Below are 16,300 nucleotides of genomic sequence, written 5' to 3'. Positions count from 1 at the left end.
GACCAGTAGCAGGGCAGAAACCTACCAGCAAGCATGTCTGGACAAGCCCACCAGCACCTGGAAGTTTCCTGGATGTTTTTAGAAAGGGAAACACAATATTAGGCACTAAAAAGAAGTGGGACAGAGGCTGGTTGGGTTTTTTGAGTAGGTCTGGAAGCTTCAGAGGTGCTCCCAGACCTCCTGTGAGGGCTACCTAACTGAACACTGTCTCCAGGATACCTGGGGCTCCAGTGCGTCCCTAGCTTGGTTCTTGGTGTGAGTCTTGAGTGGTACTCCTATATCTTCCCCACTGCCCCAAGGACTTTCCTGCATGCCTCTAAGGGTTCTGCCACAGTCCTGATCCACCTGGGTGGAACATGCCTGCTCTCTCTTGCACCTGGATTTCTCGCCTGAGTATAAGTCTCCCTGGTCACTGGCCTGGTTGCTGTCTCCTTGTAACAATATTGCTTTTGTCTGTTGTAATGGACTGAAGGTTGATACCCGCCCCCCAAACTCACAAGTTGAAATCTCAGCTGCCAAGGTGATAATACGAGGAGGAGGAGATTTCAGGAGGTGATTAGGTCATGAGAGCAGAGCCCTTATGAATGGGATCAGTCCCTTAAAAAAGAGACCCCAGAGAGATCCCTATCCCTTCCACATTGAGGATATAGCTAAATGGCACTAGTGATGAACACAGAGGATGCCCTCATCAGATACCAAATTTGCTGAGGTCTTTATCTTAGACTTTCTAGCTTCTAGGACTGTGAGAAGGAAATGCCTGCTGTTTATGAGCCTAACCCTAACCCTAACCCTAACCCTAACCCTAACCCTAACCCATGGTTTATGGCATTTTGTTATAGCAGCCCACATAGACTCAGGCCACCGCCCAGCCTCTGAAGCACTCTTGCTTTGCATGGGGAATTTCCTTCTGATGAGTTGGGGTGAGGGGTTGTTTTTGTTTTTGGTACCAGGGATTGAGCCCAGAGGCGCTTAAACAGCCATATCCTCAGGGTCTTGTTAAGTTGCTTAGGGCCTTGCTAAATTGCTAAGGCTGGCTTTGAACTTATGATTCTCCTGCCTTACCCTCCCTGGCCAGCTGCTGGAATTCAGGTGAGCACTACCACACAGGGCTCTCTGATGAGTTTTGGGTTTGAGGGGACTCAGAGGATGCCTCCCATTATAGGCTCTAAAAGTGCCACTCTCTTGCATTCCAGCCTCTAGTGCCTTGAGTCAGTGACCCAGGGCCTCTAATCAGCAAATCAGATCTGATTGCCCCAAGCTGGTGTGAAAGCAGAGGTAGTGGAGAGGCTTTTCTGTTTGCAATCAGTTTGCAAACTTTCTTTTTTTTTAATATTTATTTTTTAATTGTATTTGAACACAATATCTCTATTTATTTATTTATGTAGTGCTGAGGACCGAACCCAGGGCCTCATGTGCAAGGCGAGTGCCCTACCGCTGAGCCATAACCCCAGCCCCACCAGTTTGCAAACTTTTTGTTTGCAGTTTGCAGCCAGGCTAGAGCCTCAGTCTACAGTTTGGTTTTCGAAGTGGCCACCAGGCAAGCTGAGCTGTCCTGTCCCTGTGGTGCCTGCATAGCTGTTCTCAGTGGTTTAATTCTGGGAAGTGATTGTGGCCATGTTCCTCCCTTAGTTTCCCTTATTGTCTATTTTCCAAAACAAATGCTCCAGATTTCCTAGAAATTTTCTTGAAATTCCTAAAAATAGTTTGATAAATTCTGTTTCTATTTATATCTTCCAGAACAGGTATCTGTGGCTAGCACTTAAGAACATTCATTGACAGACTCCTTAGTCTTCAGGGAGATTTCCCTTTTCTTGGCCCTTAAAACCCACACCCTCATCCCTGCCCTGCTGCAGGTACTCTTACTGGCTTGTCTGAGGTGGAGCTGGGTCTGTCTCTCAAGGAAGGCAGCCTTCCTCTTTTGTTTCAAGTCAGTGTGCAGATTTAGTCCCCTGTGGCCCAGTCGACCCCAGCAGCTGAGACGATGGCACAACTGAGGAGATTAGGAAATGACCATCTGTTCTCAGCTTGGGCAACCAGCCCCATCTGCCTTTTTCAAAGCCTCTCGGACCTCTGCTCTCAGATCTCCTGTGAGTTCCACGGACTAGAACTTCTGAAATCACAAGTCACAATAAACCTTCCTCTTTTTAAGTTGATTATCTTAGATATTTGTTACAGTATTGGACAGATGATGAACCCACCTTTAAGGAACACACATGCATATCTGTATGTGACCATATAAGAAGATGAAAGACTCCAGGGACAGCTAGACCTGGGTCATCTCACTGGGAGAGAATGCTGCTTGACAGTGCATGCCAGCTGCCAACAGGAGACCCCAAGGAACCAGAAGGAAGGAGACCATGAAACAGATAGATGGCTTCAACTGTTTCATGAGTTCTCTATGCAGGCATTTGAAGAATGCAAAGGGAAAGGGGGTTGAGAAAGGAAAACAGGGGATAAAAGAGAAGAATAATCCTCCCTCTCCACCATGATGACCAGTGAGAAATGTTCAGTGGCAAGGACTATAGAATTTTTTACAGCAATAGAGCTGATGTCATTGCTCACTAGTATGAGGGAGTTTTTTAAAGCACACCATCTGTACCTCTTGACTTGTGCGACCCTCATGACAGACCGCGACATCAAAGGTGCAGTAGGTGAGGTACAGGCAGTTCAAAATGGTGAGGCATGTTACCTAGCAAGTGTAGAGATGGAATTTGACCCAGGAACACAACTTTTGTCTGCCAGCCTGCGATGCTAAGGATCCTTGTGGAGCAGAGGAGGCCCCTGCATGAGGGACAGGCTCGGGTTCTACCCCATCATATTGGAATCCCAGTGTCTGGCTTCCATGATACAGAAATTTGGAAACATTGGCAACCACAGGGCTCCTCTTAGGTTGCAGGGTTTTACCTCCTACTTTGTACATTTATACAGTACTGGGATTTCAGATAAACTTTTAGCATTACTTGTGAATTGTGATAAAGTATCTATAACATGAAACTTACCATTTTTAACCATTTTTAGGTGCACATTCAGTGGCATTAATTATATCCACAGTGTTGTGCTATCACCATCGCTTTCTGTTTCCTAAATTTTTTCATCACCCCAAACAAAAAACTCATCCACTAAGGTCTGGTGAATGATGCTGCTGTGAACGTGGGCATATGTATTATCTGCTCCAGTCCCTGCTTTCAGTCCTTTGGGGTGTATATCTAGAAGTGGGATTGCTGGGTCACGTGGTCATTCTGTTTAATTTGTTAAGGAATTGCAATAGTGTGTGTTTGTGTGTATACCTGGGGATTGAACCCCTGGCTGAGCTACCTCCCCAGCCCTTTTTTAGTTTTTATTTTGAGACAGAGTCTTACTAAGTTGCTGAGGCTGTCCTCTAACTTGTGATCCTCCTGCTTCAGCTTTTCTGTGATTACAGGTGTGTGCCACTGGGCCTGGCTGCCATAGTGTTTTCTATAGCAGTTACACCATTTTACATGTCACCAGTAATATACAAGGGTTCCTATTTCTTTACATCTTCTCTAACCCTTCTTATTTTCTTTCTTTCTTCTTCTTCTTCTTTTCAATAATAGCCAACGTACTGAGAGTATTATTTTAAAGCTAGAACAAAGTAAGTAAATATTCACCAGAGCTTCTCCAGGATGCAGTCTTGCCACCAGGCAAGGCTGAAGCCCCTGCTATGCATGGAAGAGGGAGCACAGGGAGCCCTGGACACATGGTGCTGTGCCAGGCTGAGACGCTGTCCACTCCCCTATGCCCATCCCCCAAGTCAGAGGTCAGCAGTCCTCTGAGAACAGCAGAGGGGTCACTACCCCTGAGGTCTCTGGTGTCCTGAGTGGCCCTGATCAGGGCAAAGGGAGGGGTCTGAGGGCCTATTCTCCTGAGGGGCTACTCTCCTGTACCTACAGGACTTGCAGCTCTTGAGGGATTGTCCTGCCACAGGGACAGCAGGAGGACAATCCCTGCTCTTGAGGGATTGTCCTCCTGCTGTTATCACAGGACACCCTGTGCTCCCAGGAGGAGGGGCACAGCCCTTGCTGCGCTCTGCAGAGAGAAACAACAAATGGGTTATCTGGGGACTTCCACATCCCTGTCTGGGAGTGCACAGGGTGGGGCTATGGCTATCCTGCCATGTCGCCATGAGCAGCTGATAATGGAGGGGGAATTTGAGATCCAGAATTGCTAGGTCAGGGGAGCGAGGGCTTGAGCGGCTGGTTCTGAGTTGGTGGTTTAGTGATAATGGGGACTAAAGGCCTGGGACCCATCACAGGATATCGACTGGAGGGAACTGCCTCATTCTATCCAACTCCTTTGACAATTACTTCTAACAGGTGAGCACAACTGTGACTAACAGCCTTTTGAGCTCACCCCCACCCCATTTGTCGTCATTGTATTTATAAAATGGCCTCCAACACAGCCCCAGTGATCCTCATCTCTAGTATTCACACCCTGTGTGGCCCCTCACATACTAAGGAGAGTGGACCTGTGTGATCAACAGGTATTGTGGAAGTCAGGCTATATGCTCCCAAGGTTACATCATAAAGGGTATTATGGCTGCTACATTGCTTTCCTCTTAGATCATTCATTTTCATTATTTTTTTTCAGTATCTAAGACTTTATTAATGTGAGTTTTTAAAAACAAATATCCACACCAGTGTGAGAGGTGAGCATGGGACAAGAGGATGAGTCAGGGGGAAAGGAATTCTGCTCTATTGGTAATAAAGCTCCAGGTTCATCCCATCATGGATTTCATAGTCCCTCAGAGACACGTGGTCCTTAAAAATTGTGTACCACTCCTTAAGAGCAATCTTGTTCCAACCAGTGCTAGTTTGAGCTGCGATCGGTTTCTTAAGGTCCCCGATGGTGTCATCGGTGTTGCACTTCACGCAGACTTTCTTCCCCAGACAACCTCAATCATCCTGACCGGAGCTCGAGTTGCCTCGAACCTGAAGACCCCACAACCTCTCCGCTCAAGCGCTGAAGCCCAGCCGAAGTGACCCAGTCTCATTATTTTTGAGACAGGATCTTGCTATGTGGCTCATGCAGTCTCAAATTTGTGGGCTCAAGCTATCCTTCCACCTTAGCCTCCCACAGTAACCATGTCTGGGGACACTCAAACAGCCCTGTGGAGAGATCCAAGGAAGGAGGAATTGAAGCTCAACTGTCGGGAGCCATGGTGAAAATATACACCCTTAAATCCTGAGCAAGAGATACTGAACAATTATTGCCCCTGCAATAAGTTGGGCTTTCCCTCCACTCAGAGGCGTGGCTCTGGGAATAGGCATCACCCAGAGGGGGGGTTGACTTACACTCACCTGTTCCTTTGTATCCTACTCCTTTGCTCTTTTTGGGGTAGAATGTTCCATGGAACCTCCCCTTGTGTGTCCCCTATATAAGACTAAAGAATTCCAGTGGCTCCCTTTCTCTCTCTTTCCACGGACCCCTAAGGTCAGAGAGCTGATTATTGAAAAGGTACTTCTGTGTATTTGCCTGCTTTCTTTACTGTTTTCTTAAGTTATTGGAATAGTCAGATTTTGTGAATCTAGTATTAGTTTGACAGCTAGGATAAATTGATACCCAACAGCTAGAACCAACTTGCCTGCCACGTTAATATGAGCTACCTTGGAAGAGGTCTGCAACCTCATCCAGGCCTTCAGATGGTTGTAGCTCCAGGTGCTATTCCACTTGCAAAACCCTGGACAGGCTCAACCAGAAACACATAGCCAAGCTGCTACTCACAGAACTGGTGACAGTTTGCAAATGTTTTATGTTGTCTTAATACACTAAGTTTTGAGGTGATTTGTTATGCAATAAGATTTAACTCACAGAGCAAGGCTCATGGTCACCACTCAATTGTTAACTAAATAAATCCTGCTTAATCTACAGATAGGCAATTTACCATCTCCCAAAACAATTCATTCTGTCTTTGACTTTGTTAAATAATATAAAATCAAACTGGCTCTTTCTCAGCTAGGTGTAGTGGCGCATACCTGTAATCCCAGCAACTGAGAAGATTGAGGCAGGAAGATCACAAGTTTAAGTTCAACCTAGGTGACTTAGCAAGACCTTGTCTCGCTAAATAAAGGGCTGGAGATGTAGCTCAGAGGTAGAGGGCTTGCTTAGCATGTGCATGTTTAATCCCCAGTATTGCAAAAAAGCCTAACAAAACCAACTGAACAAACAAATAAAAAAATCCAAAAAATAAAACAAGGAAAACAAGGAACTCTTTCCCAATATAGCTTGTATGTTTTACAAGCTATATTGGGAAAGATGTTTTAGTCTTATTTTGACTTTTCAGTTCAACAAGTATTAAAATTAAATTTAGTCTGTCTCAATGCATTTTCTCTACTTGAGTCTTATTTTTACTCTTTCAAACCACAGGATAATTAGTCCTTTACTCATACATTCTGCATGCAGGAAATCTGCCCAAAGACTCTTCCATGAACCCCAAAGCTTACAGGGACAATTAAGCCAGAGATACACTGTATTTCACAGACACCTGGAGACAAAGAATCTTGATTGGTTTCTGAGAGGGCAGAGGTCTTGTTTATCTTGTTTATTCTTGTATAGTCAGTGCTTAGCACAATGTTTAGAACTTAGGTAGGTTCTCAGTAAATATTTGTTGAATTAAATGAATGGCTTTAAATCTTTTTTTGCTTAGATATATGGTTCGTCTTTACCAGATAATACTGAATTGTTTTCCTGGGGAATTGGAGTGCTTTTTCTTTATCTCTTCCAGCAATAGGACATTCCTGGACAGGCCTTTTAATGCTCTTATCTTTTCTCTGACATCTTCAATCTCCATAAGCTTTCCTTTCTGGGATATTTCTTCACCCTCTATTCAGTTTTTTATATCTGCTGTCATTTAAAAAAAATAAAAACACTTACAAGTGTTTTTATTAATATCAGTTTTTATTAATATTGATTTTCAAATGTTCTTTTATAGCATCCTGTTCTTTTTTCATCAATGTAATGTGTTCTTTTAATTCTCTGACAATCTAATGCCCCTGAAAATGTTCTTTCTGCACAGGCTCCATTTTTTCCATGTTCCTTTTCCAGTGTTTCTTTGTTTGATTGGGGCTCTATCTATCATGTTAGGATCATTCCTGAAATAACTGGTAATCTTCGGTTGTTTGCTTACATTTAAGAGTGGGGGGATTTTTTTTTTCTTCTTGAGATGGGTCCTGCTAGGTTGCCCAGGCTGGCCTTGATCTCATGGTCCTCCCTCCTCAACCTACAAGTAGCTGGGATTTCTAGGCGCAAGTCACTATGCCTGGCAATGGTAGAGAATTTAAAGGTGATTGGAAGTTCCAAGTAGTAGCTTATTGACTATGAACTTCACTGTGGGGTGATCCCCTGGAATGTTTAGCTGGAAGAATCCTCCCCCATGTAAAAACCTTCAGGTCTTTCTTCTGAGCTGGTCATTGCCCTAAGAAGTTCCTTCTATTCTACATAGAGGGTAAAGGCCTGGATACCAGTGTTCTTAGGGTCCAGTTGAAGTAGTGGGATGAGGACTCAACATATAGAGAACATATTTTGGTTTATCTTATTGTGATGATGATGATTATTATTTTGTGGGTGGTGCTGGGGATTGAATCCAGGGCCTTGTGCATGTGAGGCAAGCACTCTTACCAACTGAGCTATATCCCCAGCCCTATTATTATTATTATTTTTGAGACAGGATCTTGCTATGTGGATTATGCTGTCTCAAATTTGTGGGCTCAAGCAATCCTCCCACCTTAGCCTCCCATTAGCTGGAACTACAAGCACGTGCCACCAGGCCTGGCTCCTGATTTAGTTCTTCTGTTTGTAGTACAGGACTCCTGCCCTCAACTCTGCCTTATTTCCTCTTTCCAAAGATCAGCCTTTTCCTTTTCAGAGAATAAACCTTTTCAATCTTCCACAGGGTGAAAGCTAAAGTTCTAAGCTCTTCTTAAATAGTTTCAGTCCATTTTTCATCTCCACTTTTATGGGCAACTGATACCTCCAGTTCAGGGCTGTGCACTGCCCAATTCTGAGGACGTGTTTCTCATGTGGCACATACTATGTATTTGTAAATTTATTGTGTCAAATTGCTGGCAGATGGCAGTAGAGTGTCTGGAGAAGGAGACTGCTTCTAATTCACACACAGGGGCAGCACAAGCCAGTAGCAGTTCTGCTACAATTCCCAAGCCTTTTGAGAATCTAGCGTGGGTGCTCATCAGATGCCAGCCCATTGTCACCCACTGCCAGCTTAAGACCAGCATTCTCAGGCCACCTAAATCTGTTGCAACTGGTCCATCTGCTTCCTGTGCTTCCAACATTTTGCTGTGGTCTTTTTGTCTATTCTTCCTGTCCATTATGGCTTACATGTTCCCTAAAAAGCAAACAAATGAACAAAACACACAATAATAACAAAATCCATTCTCCATAGTAGTTTTAGGAGGGTTTCAGGGAAAAGTGAAATTAGATACATGCACTCAATTTGCCATGTTTTTCTGGAAATCCACGGATGACCAAAAGCTTTGTGATGCCTCATTCCTCTAGGTCTCATTGATTATGACCACTTGGGAGGTCTTCAACATTAGGGTAGAGGGGTTATGGACAGCAATATGCTTGTCCAGAAAAACTTTCTTCCATTTAAACATTTATCATGGAATGCATGTATTTAGCTATAAAGATGATCATTGCAATGCTATGAAATAAAATATATTATAATTTAAAAACTTAGAAACACTACAAAGTACAAGAGGAGATTATTAAATAAATCATTGTATGTCCATGCTATCATCTATTTAAAGTCATCTCGTGAGTGAACATTTATTGATATGGTTGTATATGTGTATGATATATCCTTTAAATGATAAATGAGGTTTCTAAAACATTTTGATCCCAGAAAAATAAATTTGTAAAAAATACACATGTAAGCCAGGTGTAGTGACACACATCTGTAATCTCAGTGACTTGGGAGTTCAGGCAGGAGGATCATAAGTTCAAAGACAGTCTTAGCAACTTAGCGAGACCCTGTCTCAAAAACAAAAAATAAAAAAGCCTGGGATGTAGTTCAGGGGTAGATCAATCCCCAGTACTACAAAAAACAAAAACAAAAACAAAAAAACATCTAAACATATACCCATAAAAGTAATATGGAAGAACATACTAGTATTGGTGGTGGAATTATGGGTGTTTTTTTTTCTATTTTATTATCTGAGATTTATACCTTTTCTACATTTCATTTTTTAATATGGACAAAATATAAAGTTACATATTAATTTTGGATAATATTTTAATATCTTAATAATTTAGACCTCATACTCAAGAAATTCATGCTTAATTCAAACCATGGATCATGTTGGGACACCTCACCTAGATCTTCTGCAAAATCACCCTTTCTCAGTGACTTTTGTGTGTTGGCACTGGAGATTGGACCCAGGGCTTTGCACATACTGAGAACATGTTCCACCACGGAGCTCTACCCCCAGCCAGTGACTTTTTAATATAACTCAAAGGACCCTTTATATAAAGTCCCTCAAAGTCAGGCTTATTGGCACGTGCTTGCAGTTCCACCTACTCAGAATGCAGAGACCCGGAGTTTGAGACCAGCCTGGGCAAGGTAGCAAGACCCCATCTCTTAAAAATAAATTAAAAGATAAATAAAACGTTCCACCGAGATATTTATTTGGCAAATCAATGTTTGGATAAGGTTTCATTTCCCTGTGAAGCTGGTGTATCTCCTTCTTTCTGATTATGACAATGATGTAACAGAAGTTCCCTCTTTCAAGTTTTCCAGGAAACTCAAAGCCAATGTGGAGGTCAACTCCTGTACATTTGTCATCTCTTATTGCTTCTGTGATTGTATTCTGTATCGGGTCATAAGTTTATGCTACTATTTTTGTTTTCCCTGGTCTTAAGTTTCTCTTTATTTCCCCCATCCTCCTCTTGTCATCATTTTGATTTTCATTTCCAGGAGCCTCAAGTCTTTGGTGATAAAGATTGGTCTGTAGAAACAAAACCTGAACAAATAAATAATTAAAATTTTTATCTTTTTTTGGCACACTACTCTGTTGACTCAGTGTGCTCAGGACATCTCGTGGTGACAGTCCACGTCACTGCTCCCACCCAGCATTGCGCCACCAGCTGGTGTCCTGACCCAAACACTGAGCTGTGGGCACCTCCCAGACACCATGGGTCATGGTCTGGGAGGGCAAATAGGTTGCAGCAGCAAGCCTGAGGACCTGGCATCCTGCTTTAGCTAGAGCTGGTTCTGCTTATTCAGGGGACAGGAGGGAGGGAAGGGGCACCAGGAGGCACATTCAGGAGCAGATTGGGACAAAGTAGGAGAGATGACTTCCATCCCTAGTGGCTACTGAGCAGCAGCTCTTGGGCCGTCCCTTCCCTGGATGGCCCTGAGCTGTATTTCCTTTGCCCATATCACCAACACATAGATCTGGCTTCCCTGAATTTCCACAGCCCTCTTCTCTCCCAAATCATAAATGCTTTTGGTGAGGGGATCGGGACCTAGCTTCCTCCTGAGCACAGAGGGTCCCTGACTTCTCCCAGTTGTGGTTTTGCTTATCTCTTGTTGTGGTTTTTCTTATCTCTTAGCTCTGGAACACGAGACAGTGCTTGCAGCATGGACTTTGGAGGCAGAAATACCTGGGATTGGCCCAGGGAAAGACTTTGGACAAGATACTGAACCTCTCTGATCCTTAGTTTCTCTGTAAATAAAAGGAGTCCAATGCCTACCTTGGACTGTTGACTTGAGCATTACCGATAATCAGGATAAATACCAATGCATGGTAGGTGCTCTGTAGAAAAATTATTGTCACTCAGTCTTTTCAAACTTCCCTGGGTCAGATTCTGGGAGGCCAAGAGACTTGAGGAGTGCCCAGGTCCCTTCCCAGGCTGTGACCATGTCCTAGCCACATGGAGTCCGTGATCCTCTCCCCAGTGCTTCAAGTTAGGGTTTGTGTCTTATCTCTCTCCAGGTTGAGGGATGGTATCTGGCACACAGCTTGTGGCTTCCCGCCTCCACGTCTCAACCACGTGGGCCTCGGTGCCAGTGGCCACCTTTTTCAAGACTATGGATATGTCTTATACAAAAGGTAACCTCTCATCTAAGCCCACGGTGGCTCACATCTTGATCATCCTGGTGGCAGAACAGAAGGCTCCCTGGCAAAAGCAAACTCCCTCCTTCTCCTTCCTGAATTGTTCTTTGCTTTTCCTCCCTGCCCTGTATCCCCAAGGTCTACTTCCCCAGTTCTCCTCCTGCTCTCTAGAACAAACTCCTTTACGTCTTGGACCTTGCTTGGACCTCTCCCTCTACTTCCTGCCTTCAGTGGAGCCTGGTCTTCGGAGGATGAAAGACCTGGAATTGGCTCATGGAAAGACCTGCTCCCTGGTTGTCCCCACAGCACAACAGAGAAGTTTCCAGACCATGACGTCTTGGAGGCTGGTTCCCTCCAGCCACCCTCCCCTTCTCACCCTCATTGCTGACTTCCACATTCTCTGAAGACTCAGGCACCTGGTTCTTAGCTGACCATCTCTCTCTTCCCGCTAGAGCTTGTTGTCCTTGCGGTGAGCTCAAAATCTGTGGGGAAAATCTGTCCAAACCTTTACTTCTCAACTCCTCAAAGTCAGTGGCCTTCTTCTCCGTCTCCCTTCTGCTGATCACATATGTGCCGGCTAGAGACCTGGACCAGTCCACCTCTGACACCATCCTCTTCACCAAGCACAAGGCCTGTCCTCCCCATTACCCTATTTTCCCTTACGCACCCACACACTGGGCTTCATCCTCCCATCTTTCCCATCCCACGGTTACTCCAGGTGTCTTAAGTACCCTGGGCCCTTGTCCCTTCCCCTTCCTTGTGGAAAGGAAGGCAGAACCTCATTCAGGATGAATCTGGGGGTGATTTTTCAGTCTCACCCTGTGGAGCCCTGTTGGAGAGAATTATGCTCTGTGTACCAGGAAGTCAAGGCCTCCAACCTCTAATGGGCCAGGCTGCGGTGGGCCTTCCATGTGCTCCCAGGTAGCGGGAGCCAATGCTTCATCACTCCCTCTTGCCTTCATTCTGCCTCAGTCTTCTGCTCTCTGACCTCTACACCCCACCCTCCACTGCATCTGCTTTCCCTGGTTCAATAGGAGCCTCTTTGGGCACAAAATCCCTGCATGTTCCCCAGCCCCTTTCCCACTTGGTAAAGTGAGAGAGCCCCAGTGATTTGATATCAGTCACCTTCCTTTTCAAATTTTTATAATGAGATATTTCAAGCATATACCAAAGTATCTAATGGTATAACTAACATCCATGTATCCATTACCAAAATTTAACAAATATTAGTGTTTTGACATTTGTGTTCTGGAATTGTTTTTTAAAGAAATAAAGCACGACAGATGTAATTCAATTCCTGGTTGGTCTTTCCCCAATTCTGACTCCTTCCTTCTCTCCTCCTCTGCTCTCCTCTTCCCTGGGTCCAGCCTGAAGGTGCTGAGTCTCCTTTCCATTCTGGTTTTTAAATAAATTTGTATATATTTATGTAGTCAAACTGATAGGTAGTATTGTTCTACATGTTATAAAAATGTATGTAAATAATATAATCTTGCTTGTGTCTTTCAGCAGCTTGGTTATTTTCCCTTTACACTATGTTTTTGAGTCACATCCACGTTAAAGCATGTATACTAGGCGTGTTCATTCTTGCCAGCTATGCACCATTTCATTTTGTGAAGTGATTTATCTGTCCATCTACTGATGGATGGCATTTAAAAAGATGTTTTGTTTTGTCTTGTACTATTATAAATGCTCTTCCTTGAAGCCTAGTATGTGCTCAATTGTGGTAAATCTTTTCTGTTTCCTGGGCTATAATAAACTTATAAAATATTGTTCAAATTTCTTATTTTTTTCTTGCAATTCTAAATTTTGAGAAAATGGTATGAAAAATCTCCCACTAGTTTTGTCAGATTCTCTTTGGGATGCCACAGCTTTTTTGAATTTATGTTTTGAAGCTATTTCTTAGGTTCAGAATTGTATCTTCCTGGTGAACTTTTTTTTAAAATCATTAAGCAATGATCTGATTTATCCTTTTTACTTCAGAATTTATTTGTTCTGATACTATATTATATACCTGTTTCTTTTGATTAATATTTGCTTGTCTTTTTAAAGTCTCTTTATAACTCCTGTTTGCTAACCTTTTGCTGACATTATATTTTAGGTATGCTTCTTATAAATAGCAAATAACTGGAAGTTTTAGAAAATCAAATCTGAAAACAACAATAACAATAGTAAACCCTTATACAGAACCTGTTACTGATTGCTATTTTTAAAAGCTATATTAAGGAGCCAGGCATGGTGGTGAATGCCTGTAATCCCAGCTACTCAGAAGTCTGAGGCAGAAAGATTAAAGTTCTAGGCCAGCATGGGCAATTTAGCAAGACCCTGCCTCAGAATAAGACATAAAAAGGGCTGCGTGTATAGCTCAGTGGTAATATGCCTCTAAGTTTAATCCTTGGTACCCAAAATAAATAAACAAATAAAGCATTATTTTTCCTAGATTCTGAAGGTAGGTACTATCCTTATTCTCATTTTACAAATAAGGAAACTGAGACACAAAGAAGTTAAATAACCTATCAAGATCCTGGAACTAATAAGTGGCAAAATTTATGGAAGTCCTTGATCTACTTAATTTTACTGTTTTTACTGAGTTACCTCTATCACATTATTTTTATTTTCTATTTACCAGGACATTTCTTGGCTTCTTTTATCATCCTGCCATCCTTTTATTGGGTTTGTGTTCCTTTTAAGAAACAATTTTATATATTTTTTAAAATTTGCATTTTTTAAAAAAATCAAAATGCACATAGTTGAAAGAGTCTAACAGGTCTACAAGTCAGTGCAAATAAAAACCAGAGGATATTGGACCTTGTAGACTTCCTTCATTCAACTCCACCTTCATTCAACCCCACCTTCATTTCATTTTTCACTCTGAAGGGAAAAAAAAAAAACATAAACAAAAACAAACCAAAACGACAATCAAAAAAATCAAAAACAAGCTGGACGCGGTGGTGCACACCACTAATCCCAGTGGCTTGGGAGGCTGAGGCAGGAGGATTGTGAGTTCAAAGCCAGCCTCAGCAACTTAGAGAGTCCCTAAGCAACTCAGTGAGACCCTGTCTCTAAATAAAAAACAGGAAAAAGGGCTGGGGATGTAGCTCAGTGTTTAAGTGCCCCTGAGTTCCATCCCCTGTACTAAAATATATATATATATATATATATATATATATATATATATATATATATATATATATATGTTTTGCATGGCAAAAAAACATAAGTAAAGTCAAAAGAGATGATAAACTAAAAGAAACTATTTGTAATTTGTATTATCAGTAAGGTATTAATCTTCCTTATATCAAAGCGACTTTTACGAGTAAAAAAAAAAAAAAAAGACCAAATCCCAATAGAAAGTGAGCCCAATACACAGGCAAAACAGAAAAGGTCAAATAACTACTAAAGATAAGAAAATATCCCAGATTTAGTTAAAATAGGAGAAATAAGTAAGATTAGAATATGTATTTCATCATAGGAGAAACACATGAAGATACCTCTTTTTACATGTCAGATTATCATACATACTTTCAAAATTGTGTACACAGCCTTTGGAGAGGCAATGGGAGGAGAGAATTTTCACCTGTGGTTTACACATATACAAAACAGCACAATGCCATCAGTGAGGAGTCTGGCAAAAGACAATAATAAATACATATTTATGCTTGATCCAATAATCCCACTTCTATGCATCTTTCCAGAAAGTACATCTCCACAAATATGAATGAAACAATATACACATAAAATCATTTATTATGGCATTATTTTTTATACTGCTATTGTTTGGATCTGAAACACCCCCAAGCCCATGTGTTGAAGGCTGGGTCTCTGGCCCATGGTGCTACTGGGAGCTGGTGGAATCTTTAGGATGTGAGGCCTAGGGGAATGAAATTAGGTCATAGGGGGTGTGCCCTTGAAGGGATATTGGACCTGTGTTAGTTTTTTTTTATCACTGTGACCAAAAGACCTGACAAAAACAACATAGAGGAGGGAAAGTTTTTTGGGGGCTCCTGGTTTCAGAAGTCTCTGTCCATAGATGGCGGATCCCATTGCTCGGAGGCCAAGGTGAGGCAGAACATCCTGGAGGAATGGTGTGCAGGAAGAAAGCAGCTCAGAACATGGCAACCAGGAAGCAGAGAGAGAATTCCACTTACCCGGGACAAAATATAAACCCCCAAGGAAAGACCCACCTCCTCCAGTTACCTTCCACCTACCTACGGTTACCACCCAATTAACCCATATTAGTGGACTGATGCACTGATTAAGTTAAAGCTCTCATAATCCAATCATTTTGCCTCCAAACTTTCTTTAATTGTCTTATACATAAGCTTTTGAAGGATGCCTCACATTTACACCATAACACAACCCTAGCCCATTCCTGGTTCACTTCCTGCACGGTGAAGTGGACAGGCTTTCTCTACTGTGCATTTCCGCCATGATGTACTGTGCCACTATAGTCCCAAAACAAAAGGGCCATGTGAGTGACAAGGAACTGAAACATCTAAACCCTCAGCCAAATAAGCCTTTCCTTCTTTAAGTTGATTCTCTCAGTATTTTGTCACAGTGACAGAAAAATGACTAACTCATATATATTACAAATGATTGAAAACAACCCAATGTCCACCAATAAAAAGATGACTGTGAGGCTCAAACAGATCAGAAACTAAGAGAAACTATCACTTGCATGTTGCGAGAGAAAACAGAGTGAGAGAAATAGGAACGTAAGTGAGGCTTCGGAGAGAATAATATTTCATATCTTGAATTCATCAGGTTGCCAAGTATGTTGGGATACTAAGGGACATAATTCCAGTAATTACTAAAGACAAAAGGAAATAACATCTTTTCAACCAAGAGATCTGATTAGTGACTGCCTTACCAATGGTGAAATCTAAGATTACCGATAGTGGGAAAGCAGACATTGTGTGCTTTCTGGTGTGATGTAATGTGAAGTTCCTACTTCAACTTTAAAATATTCTTGCCATAGCGAGGGTGGTGGCACATGCCTGTAATCCCAGAAGCTTGGAAGGCCAATAGGAGGATCGAAAGTTCAAAGCCAGCCTCAGCAAAAGCGAGGCACTAAGCCACTCAGTGAGACCCTGTCTCTAAATAAAATACAAAATAGGGCTGTGGATGTGGCTCAGTGGTTGAATGCCCCTGAGTTCAATCCTCGGTACTCCCCCCAAAATAAAATAAAGTAAAATAAAATAAAATATTCTTGC

This window comes from Marmota flaviventris, chromosome 9 (assembly GCF_047511675.1).
Source record: "Marmota flaviventris isolate mMarFla1 chromosome 9, mMarFla1.hap1, whole genome shotgun sequence".
In the NCBI taxonomy this organism is placed as follows: Eukaryota; Metazoa; Chordata; class Mammalia; order Rodentia; family Sciuridae; genus Marmota; species Marmota flaviventris.
This window is presented reverse-complemented; position numbering follows the sequence as displayed.